The sequence below is a fragment of the Podarcis liolepis genome (assembly GCF_965112155.1).
Source record: "Podarcis liolepis genome assembly, chromosome: 1".
Lineage (NCBI taxonomy): Eukaryota > Metazoa > Chordata > Lepidosauria > Squamata > Lacertidae > Podarcis > Podarcis liolepis.
Genome location: NC_139554.1, coordinates 48,208,348 through 48,225,669, shown reverse-complemented (window position 1 = coordinate 48,225,669; position 17,322 = coordinate 48,208,348). Strand labels below are relative to the sequence as shown.

The window sequence follows — 17,322 nt, the reverse complement described above, 5'->3', positions numbered from 1 at the left end:
GGAATTTCTCCACATACCCTACACATGCATATGGCAAGCAAGAGGCATTATCACAGCTCAAGGACAAATACCAGCCGGGTAAAAGCATTCAGGTTGGCTGGTGTGGGGCATAGACTGGGGGGAGGAGGCATGACCTGGAGAGGGTTCCAAGGGCCAGATAGAGTTACTTGGAGGGCCGCATTTGCTGTACTACACCTCCACAGTTATTTAAAAGTAATTAAAATCATATTAAAAAGCAGGTAAAGTTTGTTGGTTGAGTTTCCAATGGAGGAGGAATGTGCTAGCTTTCAGTTCTGTTCATTCAAGAGCTTGCATGCCATTTGACCAACAAACTCTATCCTCTTACCTAGTTTTTTTATCTCTTAAACTGATTTTAATTACAGTACTAGATATTAAATGCAGAAGTGTAGTAGAGCATGCATATAAAGGTAGTCTTTATCCAATATAAATTAATCTCCTTGTTCAAATAATGGCAAGAAATAAATAAGTCCAATAAAAGGTATCCTCTTATGTAGTTTGCATTTCTTAGCCTTTCAAACCAAGACTGATCTTTATTTATTAACATGTCAGTATAGAATATGTGGTTTCATACTGCATCCAGAAAATAATTGTTTCCATATGATTTAGTCAGTCTTCTGCTCTTCAATAGGAGATAAACTAGTTTAAGACAATTCTGGTTAGGCATCAATCATCAGTAAATATAAACTAAATTGGTGCATTCTCTGGGTGCATAATAAATTCTAAACATGAACATTGCAGCCTGGCCCACATGCACATTGGGCCAGATTAGGTTGTTCACATAGCTGTTGGTTGACTTTCAACCTGACCAGAATTTTTAGTAAATATCAGTTGAATTAATTGTTGCCTTTTGGTGTAGCTGCCACAATTTGTAACAACTTGAAAAGGGGGCATCAGAATTAAGCAAACTGCAGCAACTATCCATGGGGGGAGAGAGAGAGAAATGTATACATACACATACATATTTAAAGATTAGAAAAGAACATTCTAAACTCTTCGAATGCTGATCCTGATGCAGTGTTTCAGACTAGTATCTGAATCCATACCTATTTCCCAAGGATTAATGCTTGATGCCTTTAGTACACAAAAATGGACAAGTACTGCAAGGGGCTTACTGCTTAGATATTGTTCCTTCTGCAGTGGACCCAACTCTGGGGAAGCTTACTATGGAACTAAGCTTTTCCCATTATTATGGTCCCAGACCTTCAGAATTCCCACAAACCTGGAATGTGTTTGTCTCCCAAAGAAGAGCTAGGATAATTTTATTATTGTCAGAACATAGTTCAATTCAGATTTTCCCAGGCTGAAGTGGGAAGAGGTATGTGGTATATGTTGTGGCTTCTGTTATTTTACCAGCTATAAACTGTAAATCTTCTCGCTGGATTGGTAACTTCTAGTATTTTCAGGTAGTTGTATTTCAAACACTTCCTCATGTAAAAGTGGCAGATAGGAATGGAGCATTTCAGTGTCACATATAAAAGTATCCCTAAACTCAGTTTCTGCCTGAATTAAAATTCTAACCGTTTGTTGAAAATTAGGCACATTTAGGGAGCAATCCTGCTCCCTCACAGGGCAGCTAAGGACAGACTGCCCTCTCTGTGGGTGGAGGCATCCTAGTATGACCATGGAAAGCTTCACCACTGTTGCTCTTATGCTGGTGATGCTTTTCAGGGTGGTGGAGACAAAAATGGGATGCATTGGATTTAAAGCCCCTTCATTCACCCAACAGCTCCTGAAAAAGGCAAAAAAAACCCCCTATGCCAGCCTGGAGCTGGCACTATTATTTCCCTCCCCATATTGGTGTCAATGGAAGGGAATTTTTTTAAGGACAGGAAAGGACAGAAAATTATGAGAGCTGAATCCCTACTTTCTGCCCTGCCAGAGTAAACAGCAGGGCTGAAGAAGTGGCGGTTCTTCCACCACAGAATCTCACCACCACCACTTCTCCAAGGCAAATTTCTCTTTGCAAATATGAATTTGGCTGTGGAATTCCAAATGGCCCAGCTTTTTAGTTTTCTCAGAGTAAACTTGGCACATTTCACTAGGAATCAAGATATTACTGTTTGAGGAAGCATTCCATGTTCTCAGAATGAGGAACAACTGTAGTACAGCCAATAGTTTGTTCAGCTTGATGAAATGAAATCAAGCTTCAGAACTCCATTACCACATTTTAAATGCACGTTACAAGCACAGCTTATTAGCCAGTTTTCTGCCTGCACAGTATTATTCCCATTACAGGGGAAGAGTGTGAAGAACAGAGTACCCAAACAGCTGAGAGCCAGAACTAGAACTCAGGCATTTCTAGTTTCCTAGTCCTTGCTTGAATCTTTTAGACCAGACTGCTAGGGGGATAGTTCCATATCTGGGATCCAGCAGAAGATGCCAAGCTATGAGGTCTAGTCCAAGAACATTGTCTCCAATAACACCGAAACAGCACATAAGCAGAGAAGCCAAAGAACACGAAACTTTATTTTTACAGAGACATCATACCAAAGGTCTTCTTGAGTTTTCACTCTTGAAGATGAATTCTCCCAGCTCCCTGGGGTCCAGAACCTTGACTTGCTTGCTAAAGGATTTTGGCTCACACTAGTTTGTGTATTTGCTTCCTTGGCTGACATTTCATTTATATGATTTAGTTTTCTTCCCTGTGCTAAAAAACCTTACAGCTTATGAGAGAACAGTATTAACATATAAATAGTGATGGGATTTGAACAGACTGGGAGATCTAACCTGTAATGAAGAGCTAGCTGTCAGAGCCCTTTTTAAATAGCATATGGGATGACAGGCAATGTTCTGTGCGGTTGTTGCTGGAAGGACTCTAGAGCAGGGATGGGGGATCTACTCTGCTGTAGAGGATGGAAAGGTCAGTGGTGAAGCATATGCTTTGCACACAGAAGAGCTCATCTTCAATCACTGGCATCACCCATTAAAATAGGGATGAGACTCTCGAGATGTGATGAATTCCAACTCTCAACAGCCTCAGCCAGCATGGTCAGTGATGAGGGATGCTGGGAATTATAGTCTAGCACTATCTAAATGGCCACAAGTTGTTCACCCGTCACACAATTAAAAGGCTCACGTAGCAGGTGATAGAACTTCTGCATGAGACCACGGAGAACAGCTTGCAGTGTAGGCTAGATGGGCCAATGGTTTCACTCTTCAGCAAAAGGAAGCTCCACATGTTTTAACAAATGTGCTTAGAAATATACTTACTAAATGCTATCTCTTCTCAAGTAGAACTTTTATATGGAGGGTTTTGTAGCAGTAACTTATCAGAGTTTCTTGCCATTTGTTTTTTGTGCCTTACTGTAGAACATTTGTGTTACATAGATCCCCCCCCCAAATAATCCCCAACTTTTTCAAATATGGGGGGGGACATACACTGTTCATCGGTGCGGGATTAAGTTTATGTTACGTGTACACGTGTGTGTTGCAGACTTGATGCCTTCCCCATGAAAAACAGTTGCAGGAGGTGGTATTGATAGCAGGAGGGGCACTTCACTGCTTCCAGCATGCCATTTCTATTCTGAATCTCCTCCTCCTGAAGCTGTTTGTAATGTCTGTGTGTGTGTATAAATATTTCATACTGAGGTCCCTGAAAGAAAGGTGGAATATACCGGTAAATGTCATAAAGAGATATCCGGGATCTAATTTCAAACTGCCAAAGCTCAAGGCTGCTATGCTGTGTGCACTAGGAGTAGGTATTGTTAGCCAAGTAATACTTTTGTTGAGCATGTTTTGGTACAAAAAAAGGGATCAAGGTGCTAGAACAACTCTACTTTGAGGGAAAGTGTCAATGTTTGGGGCTTTTTAGGTGAGCAAAGGAGAACATGCTAGGGGAAGAGCATAATATAGTCATACCTCGGGTTGAAGTAGCTTCGGGATAAGTATTTTCGGGTTGTGCGCTGTGGCGACCCAGAAGTAACGGAGCGCATTACTTCTGGGTTTCGCTGCTCGCGCATGCGCAGACGGTCAAAATGACGTCAAGCGCATGCGTGGAAGCAGCGAATCGCTACCCACGCACGCCCGGACGCGGTTTGCGTTCGCTTCTGGACGCAATCGGGGCTCTGGAACGGATCCCCGTTCACATCCAGAGGTACCACTGTATGCTTCAAAAGTTTACAAGAAAAGCATGCTTTAAAAGCAGTTTTAACACATTCATGGGAGATACTGGTCAGTAGATTCATGGGAGTCTACTGGTCATGATGGCTATATATTAACTCTAAAACCAGAGGTGGTATGCCTCTGAGTACCAGATGATGGCTCTTCATGGGCTGGTCCACTGTGAGAACAGGCTGCGGGACAAGATTTATTTAATTTATTTTTTATTTATTAGATTTACCGGTATCTACCGCCTTTCTTTGTAAGACATAGGGCGGTTCACAGAATAAAATACAGGACAAAAACAAGTAAATAATTAAAAACAAAACAGCAAACCTATATTTCTTATGTCTAGCTTTTGGTTTGGCTGGTTAGTCCATTTGGGTGTTTCTGGTGCCGTTAAACCTGTGTTTTCTGTATTATTTAAGTTTTGTTTTAAATTATTAACTCAAGCCACCTCAAACCTTGGAAAATTTGCTAATAATAGGGAAGCAAGCAAGATGGTGCAGCCGGGCTTTTTATTATTCTTTCATTCATGCTACACAGGTACATTCACAGTTGATGAATGTCTCCTCTCATGGTTCTTGTGTAGTAAAGAATTGAAGAGTCAACTCCACTCTGACTCAGAAGGAAGGCTCAGCCACTCTGTAGGGGTGGCGTGAGGAGCCTGGCTTATTGGCGCCTGTACTTTAACTTTTCTCCAGAGGCCTCTGGGACTATTGGTCCCATAACCTTGGCAGCGCACATTCACTAAAAGTAGGTTTGTGAATTACTTTTGGAGGCCAGTATGGGAATATGGCGAACTCAAGCTGGGGTTCTGAATTGGGCTAGGGATGGAGCTGCAGTTCACCTGCTGTGTTTTCTCTGCCCAGGGACTTGATAAAGCTCCTTCTTTCCCCCCCGACCCTCATCCCCGCTTTCCACAGCAAAGAGCATATACAAGGAGGCCCTTTCATCTTGGCATATCCCCCTGCTGATTAATGTGATGCAATGTTCCCACGTAGGCAGAGGCAACAGTATGTCGGCCGTGTAATTAGGAGCCAGATAATGAATGCTTAGAGGCTATTCAGACAGTACTCCCACCTCCCTGCCGACCAAGGCTGTTTCTCAGCAGTGAAGCCAAGTGGAAGAAAGGGTGGCACAAATCCTATTGGCCCTCTGCTTAATTGTGTTGAAAAGCAGGGCCTCATACTGCAGTGGGGGGATGGGTTGAGGGAACACTGGACAAATGGATCTCCCTCAGTACTGTAGGGCCAAACTTTTTGGTGGTGGTTTTTTTTTTTAATAAAAAAAAATGTGTTTGACCTTGTGGCCGCAGAAGCTCTAAACATGCACATCCCTGTGTGCATTTTTTAAAATGTTTCAGATCATTAGGGAAAGCCACCATAATAAGCACAAGGCTGTCCCTTCTCCGTAACCCAGGGGCAAAGATGCTGCTGCTTAGTAGCCTTTGAAATGTGGGAAACAAGCCAGGCATACAAAGGGGTTATTCTTGTTATGGGCCTTTACAGTTACACCGCCATTCGTTGTCCAATTAATAGTTGTAAAAAGGCTATCCCTTTTCTCCAGGCCTCTGTGCTCACATAGGGAAAATAATAATCCATTGGTGTAACCAGGCTTGGCCAGATGTCTTGACGAAAATAAAGTATAGCTCTAAAATTAGCGGCAAGTTTGTCTGATAAGCTTTGCTCCAGACGAATCTGTTGCCAGACTTTTCAAACCCCCCAAAGCCAACGAGTTTCCAAAATGCCTGCTAATATGTTTATTAACTGGGGAAGGGGGTGTCACACTTGAGCATGTGATGAATGTAAAGCATCCTGCTTGCATGTATTCAGTTCTGAATGGAATCTCTAATTCAACCGGTCTCTGACTGAACAGGACGGAGCAAGTGATTTGGAATTTCAACATCAGCTTCTGGCTAGTACACAGTATTTTCAACACAAAGATCAAGGGCCACAGTTCATAGGAAAGGAATAATCAGCAGCCTGTTTGTAAGCCTTGCTGTGACATCATCATGAAGGGCTGCAGGTGGGCTGCACCATCAGCTGCACCAGAGCAACGCATACCATGTTGTGTTATAATGTTATGCATCATTCAGAGTAGTATTGAAATTGGTAGAACAGAAGGAGAGCTCTCCTGAATCAGACCAAAATTTAATCCAGATCAGTATCCTGTTTCTCACTGTGCAAGGGCATTGCAAAACCTGTGACTGCTGGGTCTTGTGGAGGGCTTTGAAAATCATTTTGCGGGTTGTGCATTTACCTGGATGATTTGATTTCACACAGTGAACACACAAAAGGGTCAGCTGACATCCAGGTGACTGACAAATGGGCAGCCACACCCACCAGTCGGATTTGGCCCATGAAGGACATAGTGATCTGGCCCACCAGCCAGATCCATTTCCCCACCCTTGCTGCAGCCCAATCATATGCATATATGTCCTGTCCATGAGGTATACCCCAGGTGGAATAGCTTAGAATATCAGCCTTAATAAGGCATTTTTATCAAGTAGGATGGAGACAGGGAGCCCACAGTATTCCCTGGGTTCTTATTAAAGCACCCTTTTGACTTGTCTTCCTTTAGCTTGCAGCCAAAAAGGACTCTTTTCCGTCTCCAGTTTTTTCAACCCCTATCCATTCTGAGCCAGCATTTTTTCCCTAGCAAAATAGCTCAATTTTCTAATTTTGGGTTCAGTTTTAACTGACAGTTCTGTGACAGATCTGTTGCAACATTTGCTGGGCAAGTTTTTCCATACTCAAATTCAATGTAGACAAATTTTTCCATCTCCTAAAATTGTGCATTTTGTTTGAGTAACTTTATCCCATGTTAGTTGGTTTAATAAAAACCTAACTCTGTTGGAATATCAACAATGGTGAAAATAGAAGGGATACATTTAGGTGCTGGTGTTTTTTTTAAAAAAAATGTATCTACAAAAGAACAGCAATTAAGCATGTTTCTTGTTTAGTGATGCCATCCCTAGTTATTGCTTCTATGAGGCAAAGAGGGTCAGAGCAGAGCCTAATGTGTCCCTGACCTGTCCAGGGGGACAAAACAGAAGAGCTTTTGTTTTATTTGTTTATACAGTGACTCACTCTGTAGTAACTGGGTTAAAGTCCACTTAGAAATGAAGAGAACAAAAGGCGTCCTGTTAGTACTGGACATTTGCCTCTTAAGATATCATAGAAAGGATCTTTTTTAATACTGCAGCAGGATGCAGGAAGCCACAAGCTTATGGGAACATAGCAGCACTTTGGAAAGGAAAACACAGCCTCAGACTTTCATCTGCAGATTTCTCCCTTCATTTTTCCTTTAGCTTCTTTACCGCCTGCTGGAGCTGAAAGAATCAGAGCCCCAAATTTCCATACATCACAGGCTCCTGAAAAGAAAGGAAAAACATTGGATTGGAGGGCTTGGGTCCTCCGTTGCTGCAAGCCCCAGAGACAGAGGGGGAACATTGCTTTATGCAGCCTCTTGGATTCTTCTGGGCAGAGAACTGTGTTTTCATTATTGTGTTATCTGATCTCTAAATCCCCAAACCCCCTACCAGACAGAAAATTCATCAGTACTGAATGCCACAGTCCCAGAGTAAGAATATATGATATTAAGTGGTATTACTGTGTATGTCATTTACTTGCACATCCTAAAATGCTTTCTAAACTATAAAACTGCACAAACCCTGTAGATGGAAATAGCTCTGGAAAGGGTGGTAGTTACTGAACTTCCTTTTTTCATTGTCTTCCTTCAAGACGCTTGAGTTGCCCACTGTGGTCCATTCATAGTGATGCAGAATGCTCCATGAACTGTTTCCCACCAGAGATTCCTACTCCACCTTTTTAGACCTCAGGAAGGACCGGGAGATTCCCTCTAGCTCATTGGATAAGGCATTTTGGAGAAACTTTAAGTTGGCCCACTCCCATCTCGGCTCCCGATGCCTGTGTTGTAGTTTTTGGCTACCTAAATTGTCCAACTGCTTAGTTTCATATAACTCCAAATTTCTGCCTTACAACTAGTGAGTACACATGTGGGCGAAGGCTTGTGGGTTTTTATAATATTACCCTGAACCATGCCTTTTACTTTTATTTTCCTTGAGAGAGAAGGGGTAGGATTTAGGAGTGTTATGCAAAAAGGCCGGAAATTCTGTCTGCCTTGGAGGGTAGGTTTGATCTTGTGTTAGAAATTGGTGCGTTTTTGGAAATCATCCTACATAAATCCTTGGGTTTGGAGACGTGATATTTGATAAGTGTAAATCCAGCAAAAATAGTTTTGAGGTAGGGTTTTTTGGTTGTTTTTTTTAAAGGGTGGAGTGAATTTTTCACATCTGTTCAGTGCTGAAGGTGACCAGCTCTTGCTTGTAACAGCAACTGCCAATGTCTGTCCAGGGCCAGCATTTTTCTCTGACCCCAGTTTACAGCTTCCCACATGAGCATGCTGCGCCCAGGCTACTCTTGCCAAAGAAAGCAAGAGCTCCTGTAGCATTAGAGCCTCAGTTCTTCATTGAAACTGGAGAGCATATGAAACTCATTCAAGCACAGGGTGAGTGTTGCTGTGACCTGGCTTTCAAACCACCATCACCAACCTCTCTCTTATGTAAAACAAAAAAAAAGCTCACATTCAGTATTTTTGTAATAATTCCATTGTTTTGTCATCTCAAAATAGCTACGTCTTAGATGGAAGGAAGTCAGAATATTGCTATACAAAACAAACCAGAGTTAGCAAGCCATCAATCACATGCCACTCAAGTAATTAGCATGCACATATATGCACTCCTTAATGACCCCACAATAACAAACCAAGGCCTCTACAGGGAAAGGGAGGCAAATGCACATTCATAGAACAGAGAAAGTAACCATCAAAGAAAGCGTAGGCGATAGAAAAAGCAAAGCAATAGGGCAACAGACAGCACTGTGTTATATTTCAGATAAGTCCAATTAAATTTTTGCTTGAGTTCCCTAATTAAAACTTGAATAGCATTCAGAAGAACTTTCTGTAGATGCTGAGAATGTGGCAGATATAAGGCTCAAGTTACCTTTGCATTAGGTTTTATTTTGCTGCCAAGTATCTCTCTCTGTTTAATTATATGATTGAACTGGACCAACTAGACTGCTTAGAGGTTTTATTACAAACAATATATAAATTTTGTTAAATAAAAAAAAGTGAACACAAACATTGGTTTGTTTGCTTTTCCACCCTTTTATATACTTTAACACCAATAGTGTAATATCCCAATGCAAAGGAATAGCTAAGTGGGGTTGTTGTTGTTACTGTTGTTACTGTTTTTCTTAATGGTTTTTATTTTATTCTGCCTTATTACTGTTTTTCGTAATGGTTGTAGTAGGTGTTTTTACAGAACAATAAAACAGAGGGTTAAGGGGCAGAGAGGGAGTAAGGTGTGGATCTCAGATTCTTAATGGCCTGTTTCACACATAATACTAACTCATGGTTTAGCACTATTCAGAGACTCCTCAGTGAGCCTGATCAGAGTGTTGCACACTATTCTCCTGCATGGCTGGAAGCAGAACTTTTGTGATTATTTTCAGTCCTGAATATTTGTTTAGTGCTACATACAAATTGGGAATCCCAGTTGAAAACAAACTCTGAAAAGTTGGCTTCATGGTTCACAGTTTGAAGTTGGTTTATTATGAAATTCGTTAGACTTTGTTTCAGATCGGGATTTCTGGTTTCTTTGTAAGGCTAAGATGAGATGCATTGAAACTTAAGTAATCTTGGCAGGTCGCCTAATCCCTGATGCACGGGAGGAAGGAAAGGCACACAGACCCAGCACCTTTGCTCAGGCTTGCTGAGGCTCATCCTCATATCACTAAACCATGCTGGAGTCAACAGCATGTGCAGGCTGTGGCTGGTGGGATTTGTAATCCAAAACGTATGGAGGGCACCAGGTTGGGGAAGTTTGGTATAGATGCTGAAAACATACTCACTGATATCCATTCCTGTTTGGGATATACTCATTAGCCAAGAGAGAGAGAGAGAGAGAGAGAGAGAGAGGAAACAGTGGTGAATGCCAGAAGAGATACCTCTCCAATCTCCCTTTGTCAGTCTAATAGGTTGTAAACTACTGGCAGGGTAGGGAGTGGGGAGAGATAGTGAATACAGTGGTATCTCAGTTTACAAACTTAATCCGTTCCAGAAGTCCGTTCTTAAACCAAAACCATTCTTAAACCAAGGTGCCCTTTCCCTAATGAGGCCTCCCGCACCGGTGCCCTTCCACTGTTGGGCTTCCGTTCTTAGACTGAGGTAAAGTTTGCAAACCGGGGCACAACTTCCAGTTTTGCGGAGTTTGTAAACCGAATAGTTCGTAAACAGGGCTGTTCATAAACCGAGGTACCACTGTATATAAAATAGGTCAACTTGAGAGTAAACTTTGTTAATTGGTCACATAGGGTTCTGGTCATCTGGAGAAGCCCTCAGAGTTTACAACTCTAGAAGGCCTTGGGTTCAGTGAACAAGCCAGGTATAGCCTCTTGGAAGAGTGACTCTTCCTATTTACATGAGTGCTGGGAGAAAGAGAGAGCTAGGTCAGAAAGATTTGCTTGTACTATGACTTTGTTTTCTGCATCGCGCCATACTATCACGAGGAAGGTTCATGGAGCGTAACGCCCTTTGAGGAATTAAATCTGCTTTTCCTCTAGTGCCATGGATGTGATATTGCATTACAAACAATGGATTCAGGAATAGAATGAGGGAACAATGGCAAAGCTCATTCTCCACTATTCCCTGGACTGTGAGGAGCACTGATCAGCTGCTGGTTCTCCGGCATGTAACCTGAGCCCCTCACTCAGGACTGTTAGAAGCATATGTAGCTTGTTCAAGGCTAAGAGGGCAGGAGGCCAGATATAGAATGCACTAATGGAGGTGACAGGAGACTGGAGTTTACAGCCAAGGTCAGCGGTGCTGGAACAGCCTGTCTTCAGCTGGGGCCATTAAATGGCTCAGATTTGTTCAAATTTGCTGTTTCCTTCCTAGCTGAAAAGAATAGTAGAGAAGAAACAGAATTCAATCTTAATATTTTTCTTTTAATTGTTTAATAATAATAATAATAATAATAATTTATTTATACCCCACCCATCTGGCTGTTGACTTTAAAAGCTCAGAAACTCTTGCCTAAGTGATGCTTCAGACCATGAACAATACACAATAAACAGTTGGAATCTGGGCACTGCTAGTGAGGAAATGAGTGGAGATATTGCACTGACATGTTAAACAGCCCTGCTACTTTTATCTTATTTATGTCCAGGCTGCCTCGCAGAGCAATACACCACTTTGTTTATTCCACTGGCTTGAAAGCTTCAAAATGTGGCAACTCTTTTGTGGCCTTCCTGTGTGTGTGTGTGTGTGTGTGTGTGTGTCTGCCTGCCTGCCTGCCTGCCTGCCTGCCTGTCTCTAAACTCTTGTTTTCTCCTAGGAACTGTGTTCAGGGAAATGTGTGTAGGTTTGTGGGAAGGGAAGGCCTTAAACATACATGTCAAAAAGGATTCCTAAGCATGTATCCAGGGGTGAGGCCAGAGGGGGGAAAGTGCATGGATCAGTGCATGTGACTCTTAACATTGTACAGAAGGTTATATCAGTGGCGTAGCGTGGGTTGTCAGCACCCGGGGCAAGGCAAGTAATTTGCGCCCCCTAACCCGTGGATTTGCGCCCAACCCTAAACCCCAGATGTTGCGCCCGGTGCGCCCGGCCCCCCCTGCACCCCCCACGCTACGCCACTGGGTTATATTCCAGCCATGCAAAGTGAAAGGTTACTACAGTGTGTAGTAAAGGAGAGCCAGTGTGGTGTAGTGGTTAAGAGCGGTAGTCACGTAATCTGGGAAACCGGGTTCGCGTCTCCGCTCCTCCACATGCAGCTGCTGGGTGACCTTGGGCCAGTCACACTTCTGTGAAGTCTCTCAGCCCCACTCACCTCACAGAGTGTTTGTTGTGGGGGAGGAAGGGAAAGGAGAATGTTAGCCGCTTTGAGACTCCTGAAGGGGAGTGAAAGGCGGGATATCAAATCCAAACTCTTCTTCCTCTTCTTCTACACCCACATCTTTCTTTTCTCCATCCCGACAAGCAAGAGGCAGTATCACAATTTAGGAGCACATTCCAGCCACAAACACACTCAAGGAGGGCCTGGAGCAAGGTCAGTGAGGGGTGTGTCCAGGGAGGCCTAGTGGCTTGGCTGGTGGAAGTCTCATGGACAAGGTAAAAAGTCTTGGGGGTTCTCCACCCTTAATGTCTCTAATAAGAAAAAGAAATCAACTTCAATGAATCGTGTTTCTGCTGGCACAGGACTCCGCAACACTGCAGCCTTCTCATGGAGAAAACCATGGATTCTGCCGTATAATATTATCATGGTGTGAGGAAGGTTACAGGGCATCTCTTTGCTTCTGTAGTTATGCAGAATGGGACTTCTTGGCAACTTACAGCGGCACAGGAAGAAACCGCTTGGTGTCCTCATGGCAGTGCAGAACGCTTCCTCTGTTCATGTAAAAAAGATCTCTGCCAAAGTGGCTTGAGCCAAAGTCAGTAACAGTTTATGACTTCAGCCCCCGGCTCAGAGGATGTACATGCATATATATATATATATATATATATATATATATATATATATATGCACAAATTGACACAGCAAATAGTCCTAAACACAGGAGAAGGTAAAATGCTTTGACCCAATTTCAACAAAAAGCACATCCATCACTCTGAGCTGTAAGTAAAAATACAGATATGATTTTTTGGGAGGGGAGTAATAAAAGACTTTGAGCTCCCTCTGCTTTCATGCAGGAATGGGTTTGTGGGCAGCAGTTAGCTCTGGTGCTTCTCTCCTAACCTACATGTGCCTTGGACCTCATGCCTACAGCCAGCACGCCTCTTGATCCTGCTCTCCAGCATGTCAGTTTTAGCTCTGCAAGTTGAAAGGAAGGACACTTTGCTTTGCAAAAACCTAGATTGAGCAAGGAGATGCTCTCACACAGTCTGTGATATATTGCCTTTATTCTATCTATAGCTAGAATGCTGTTCTCATAGTTCCCATTTTAGGATTGCTTCATCCATACCAGGAAGTTACGGGTTTTGTAAGACTAGGTGGTGATTTGAGACCAAAGATACCACCATAAGATGAAATGTAATCATCTTCTTGTCCTTTTTTCTTTTCTTTTTCTACCTCCCCTTTGTGGCTCTATTGCTTTGCCTTCAATAAAATCCTAGATATGAGCATTCCAAGATTTGGATAAGCAGCAGAACCAAATTAATAAATTTGTACCTCATTCTTGTGAAATAATTACCTCAGGTTAATTCAGATAGCTTGAAACTTTAAAATTTCAGGCCCTGACCTCTAGCCCTGTTCTAGCAAATTTGTGAGCCATGATTTGAGATTCCAATGCAAACCTCTTTTTAAAGAATCAGCCTCATCTTGTACTCACTCTTGTCCAAAAAAATACATGCTAAGGTGCTGGTAGGCACTTTCTGTCCGTCTGTCTGTCTGTCTCTCTCTCTCTCTCTCTCTCTCTCTCTCTCTCACACACACACACACACACACACACACAAAACCCCAAAATATAGAGCTCTAATAACCCTGTGACCAAACTTATCAACTGCCTTGTTTTGCTTTCAGTATTTCTTCTTTTGCAGCAGTTCCTATATTTTGGTAAACATGCTTTATTTTAGAATATCTGTTTTTTATTTTGAAAAGTAATAAAGAAAAGTAATAAATTTAAGAAGGAATCCAGCTGACCTCTTACATCTTACTGTTTTGTTCTATTATAATTTATGTAGCATTTATAGTATTCATAGTATCTGAAGTGCTAGATAAAGTTGCCTCAAAGTAAAACTGTTTTCCACTGATTTTGACCTAGCACAAATAACATCAAAGTAGAAACTGGGGGGGGAATGTACTTTAAAGGTAACTAAAGGGAGATCTTTTTTTTTAGTTAATCCCAAGCTACCTGTAGATTCTTGAGAAAATGTTACAAACTTGCTTTTTTTGCTACCCTAACTCATTGGAAAAGGTACATTAAAAAACAACAACAGCCAGTGAGCTCAGCTTTGGGGCCCCTCAACTCAATATTACAGGTCAAAGGAAACCACCTTATGTTGAGATACACAGGCAGATCCAAAATGCCATGCCAGGGACATGCTTCTTGACAAGATATAATGCACAGTATGTATTTTTGTCAGAAAGCAAGATGGGCACCTTCATGCAACACGTTAGCATTCACATCCAGACTGGCAGAATCACCAATGTGAATTATCCTGTGTCTTGGAACAATGTTGAGATGTGGATTCACCCTCTCTTTTATCTGACATAGCTCTCTTCCCCCACCCAGCAGACTTCAGCATACATAGGGTTAAAGATCCTCTCCTCTGCCACTTTGGCTTGGCGCCCAGAGTATTGATTACGCCCCTCAACAATAGCAAGTCATTAGGAGATATTTTCTTATTTGGTCTCACAATTGCCCCTGACACTAAAGCCACTGCCGAGGGGCCTTGTCTTGGAGCAGCAGGAATAATCCAGCAGGGTCAGAAGGAGGGGTCAGAGGCCAGAGGCCAGGACAGGTCAATGCTAGGCACCCAAAGCTCCAAGCCAGTGGAGCAGGTGAAAGGTCCTTTTTGGTTTCACACTAGCCATCCTTTTGGAAACTTAAGATCCACTTTGGGAGATTCAGTGAGTTGGCTCACAATAACCTGGAGTAAAGGACAGGAGATGACATATGTCACATAGTTTTTCTCCCAGAAGAAAAGTGGAAAACTGGAAAGGGGAAGAAGGGCAAATTTGAAATATGTCACTGCTTGGGCTTTTCTATGCCAAACATAGCGGAAGAGGAGAACCAGATAGCTTACCCTGCAGCGAGAGCCAGTTGCATGTGACTTGGGCTCAGGCTGCCTTCCTATAATCAAACAGCAGCTTTTTCCCCTTGTAAGAGGGTTTTCCCCTGCGCTAAAAGAAAATGTCTAGACAGTAACAATAACAACTGGGCCTTGTATGTGTTCAGGGAATGCCTATCGAAATTCTTATAAATATATTTGGGAACCAACCTCCAGGAATGCCTCCTCCACAGAAAACTGTTTTTGCACAACTTACATTCATTTCAGTAAGGTGTGCATAGAAGACTGGACATACTGCATTCAGCTGAGTCTTGCTCTTTACTTCCAGTGCAGTGCACTTACCTTATAGTAATAGTTCATTAATAAATATAGTATACCTCTGAAAAACACGCCATTTCAAAAAGAAGGTTTAGAAAAAGAAGGCTTTTTAAAGACTCTCTGAGGTGATGCTGAGCAGAACACAAACAGAATGGATTGTAAAATTGGCATTTAAGTTAGCTTCTCAGTTGATTTTTAGGAGGACAGAAAATGTCTGAAAACTAAAGCAGTTGTTTCCATCTGATGTGACAAACTGTTCCTTCTCTTTCCCCCAGTGAAGCAGTCCCTGGATCTGCCAGCTGGAGGAGTGAGAGGTTAGGCCCAAAGGACAGAATAAGTATACACATTCATATCTATGTGCTGAGATCTAGTCTGGCCCCATTTGATTCAAATATACTAGACTCTGAATTTCAAGTGGAAAATGCCAGCTCCTATGGTAATTGTTAGAATTGACTGGTTTCACTACGCTTTTGAATTCTTAGATCCTCTTTTCAGCACTACTGTAAGATTTTTGTCACTTTTCATAACTTTTCTATCTGTTTCAACATATATATTATGTGAGGCACAGTAACAGAATCCTCTGTGGAAAAATTAGAGGCACAGTTGGTGCTTCCAGATATCAGTTTCTCCAGCAACCACAGTTCCAACACAAGTGTTGGACAGAAACAGGAAGTACCTCAAAGGAAGAAACTTCCTGACATAGGGGTTTGACATGCTGTTGTGCCCTGTTTGACACTACTGCTGTCATGTCATCTGTGCAGCTTCTTCTGTTTAATCTATTGGACCAGCAGCAATTGACACGAGGACCAGCAAAATCCCCACATGGCTTTTAGGGTAATGATTCAGTGCATTTGGGGCTTGGAAACACATCTGTCTGAAAGCTGCAGCGGCTAGTGGGTATACTGACCAGCGGATTTGCTGACAGATCAGATCCTGTCTTATTTCTCTAGTAAATTATAATTACAATTTAGTACAATGAGGCTACAATATTTCATTAAGTAATCTGTGAACCCTCAACTGATGCTTAATCTGCTCTTTTCAGGGAAAATGGTTGGACCCAGTGGCGTAGCGTGGGTTGTCAGCACCCGGGGCAAGGCAAGTAATTTGCGCCCCCTAACCCGTGGATTTGCGCCCCCTAACCCTAACCCCCAGATGTTGCGCCCGGTGCGGCCAGCCCCCCCTGCACCCCCCACGCTACGCCACTGGTTGGACCAGTCTTGATGCACATCATTCCAAGCAAACTTTGTCTGATCAAAATTACAGACCAATAGATTGAGCCACGATTTGATATTCCAAAGCAAACCTCTTTTTAAATATGTAGGTCTCCTTTTGACACACTGTTATTCAAAAACACACATGCTAATATGCTGATAGACACATTCTCTCTCTCTCTCTCTCTCTCTCTCTCTCTCTCTCTCTCTCTCTCTCACACACACACACACACACACACAAACACAGACACAATGAAGACCTGATTCCTTGTTCACACAGTACGTTTCTCATAAAGCTGCAGCTGGCCGGAATTGCTGATAATTGTATATTTGACTTGCCATTTTTACCTACATTTTTTCATCAAATGCATTTCTGAATATAGCAGGAACGGAAATTTTGGGTGAGAGGAAATCAGTATTCATAGAGTCTTGGTACCTGTACACAACTTGCTTCTCCCTTCCTTCTAAATCTAAGCCATTGCAGCTCTCCAGTCTTCTGCTTTAGGCTGCTCAGAAAGGCGTACTTTCTGCTTGCTGATTCAAAACCTGCCTCCTGTCATATTTCTGGAGAGAAGAAAAAGTAGCATTCGTCTTTTTAAAGCAACACTTTTAATTGAAACATTCTACAAAATCTGTGGAGGTGGGCATGGCAAAATTTAAGCTAGGAAACATGTAACCAACACCATTTCCCCTTCTGGTCTGACTTGTCACGAAACCCTAAAACCATTCCTGTACAATAACTGTAGATTTCACTATTGTGTTACCGTCTCTTGTACACAGCTGACTTTGCCAGTATGAGTTCTGGAGACAAACTCAGGTGCAGGAAATACACCCCTATGTTCCCTGCTGAGTTGTTTGA

General features: G+C 42.4%; 1 protein-coding gene and 1 long non-coding RNA gene across 16 annotated transcripts in view; one reads left to right on the top strand and one right to left on the bottom strand.

Annotated features, from left to right (window-relative positions):
- The window catches only part of RAD51B (RAD51 paralog B), a 297,374-nt gene that overhangs the window by 217,716 nt on the left and 62,336 nt on the right, over positions 1 to 17,322 (top strand). The gene's annotated exons all lie outside the window — the stretch shown is intronic.
- LOC310687135 overlaps positions 5,412 to 17,322 on the bottom strand; it is a 52,164-nt gene continuing 40,253 nt past the window's right edge. Inside the window, exons 5-7 of one of the 2 annotated variants that reach the window (XR_014516245.1) lie at positions 16,900 to 17,027; positions 8,729 to 11,100; positions 5,412 to 7,495 (exon numbers count right to left, since the gene is read on the bottom strand). This is a non-coding gene — a long non-coding RNA (uncharacterized lncRNA). Of the gene's footprint in view, positions 7,496 to 8,728; positions 11,101 to 13,842; positions 16,285 to 16,438; positions 17,028 to 17,322 lie in introns of those variants that run through there. The other variant, XR_014516246.1, reaches the window with a different exon arrangement.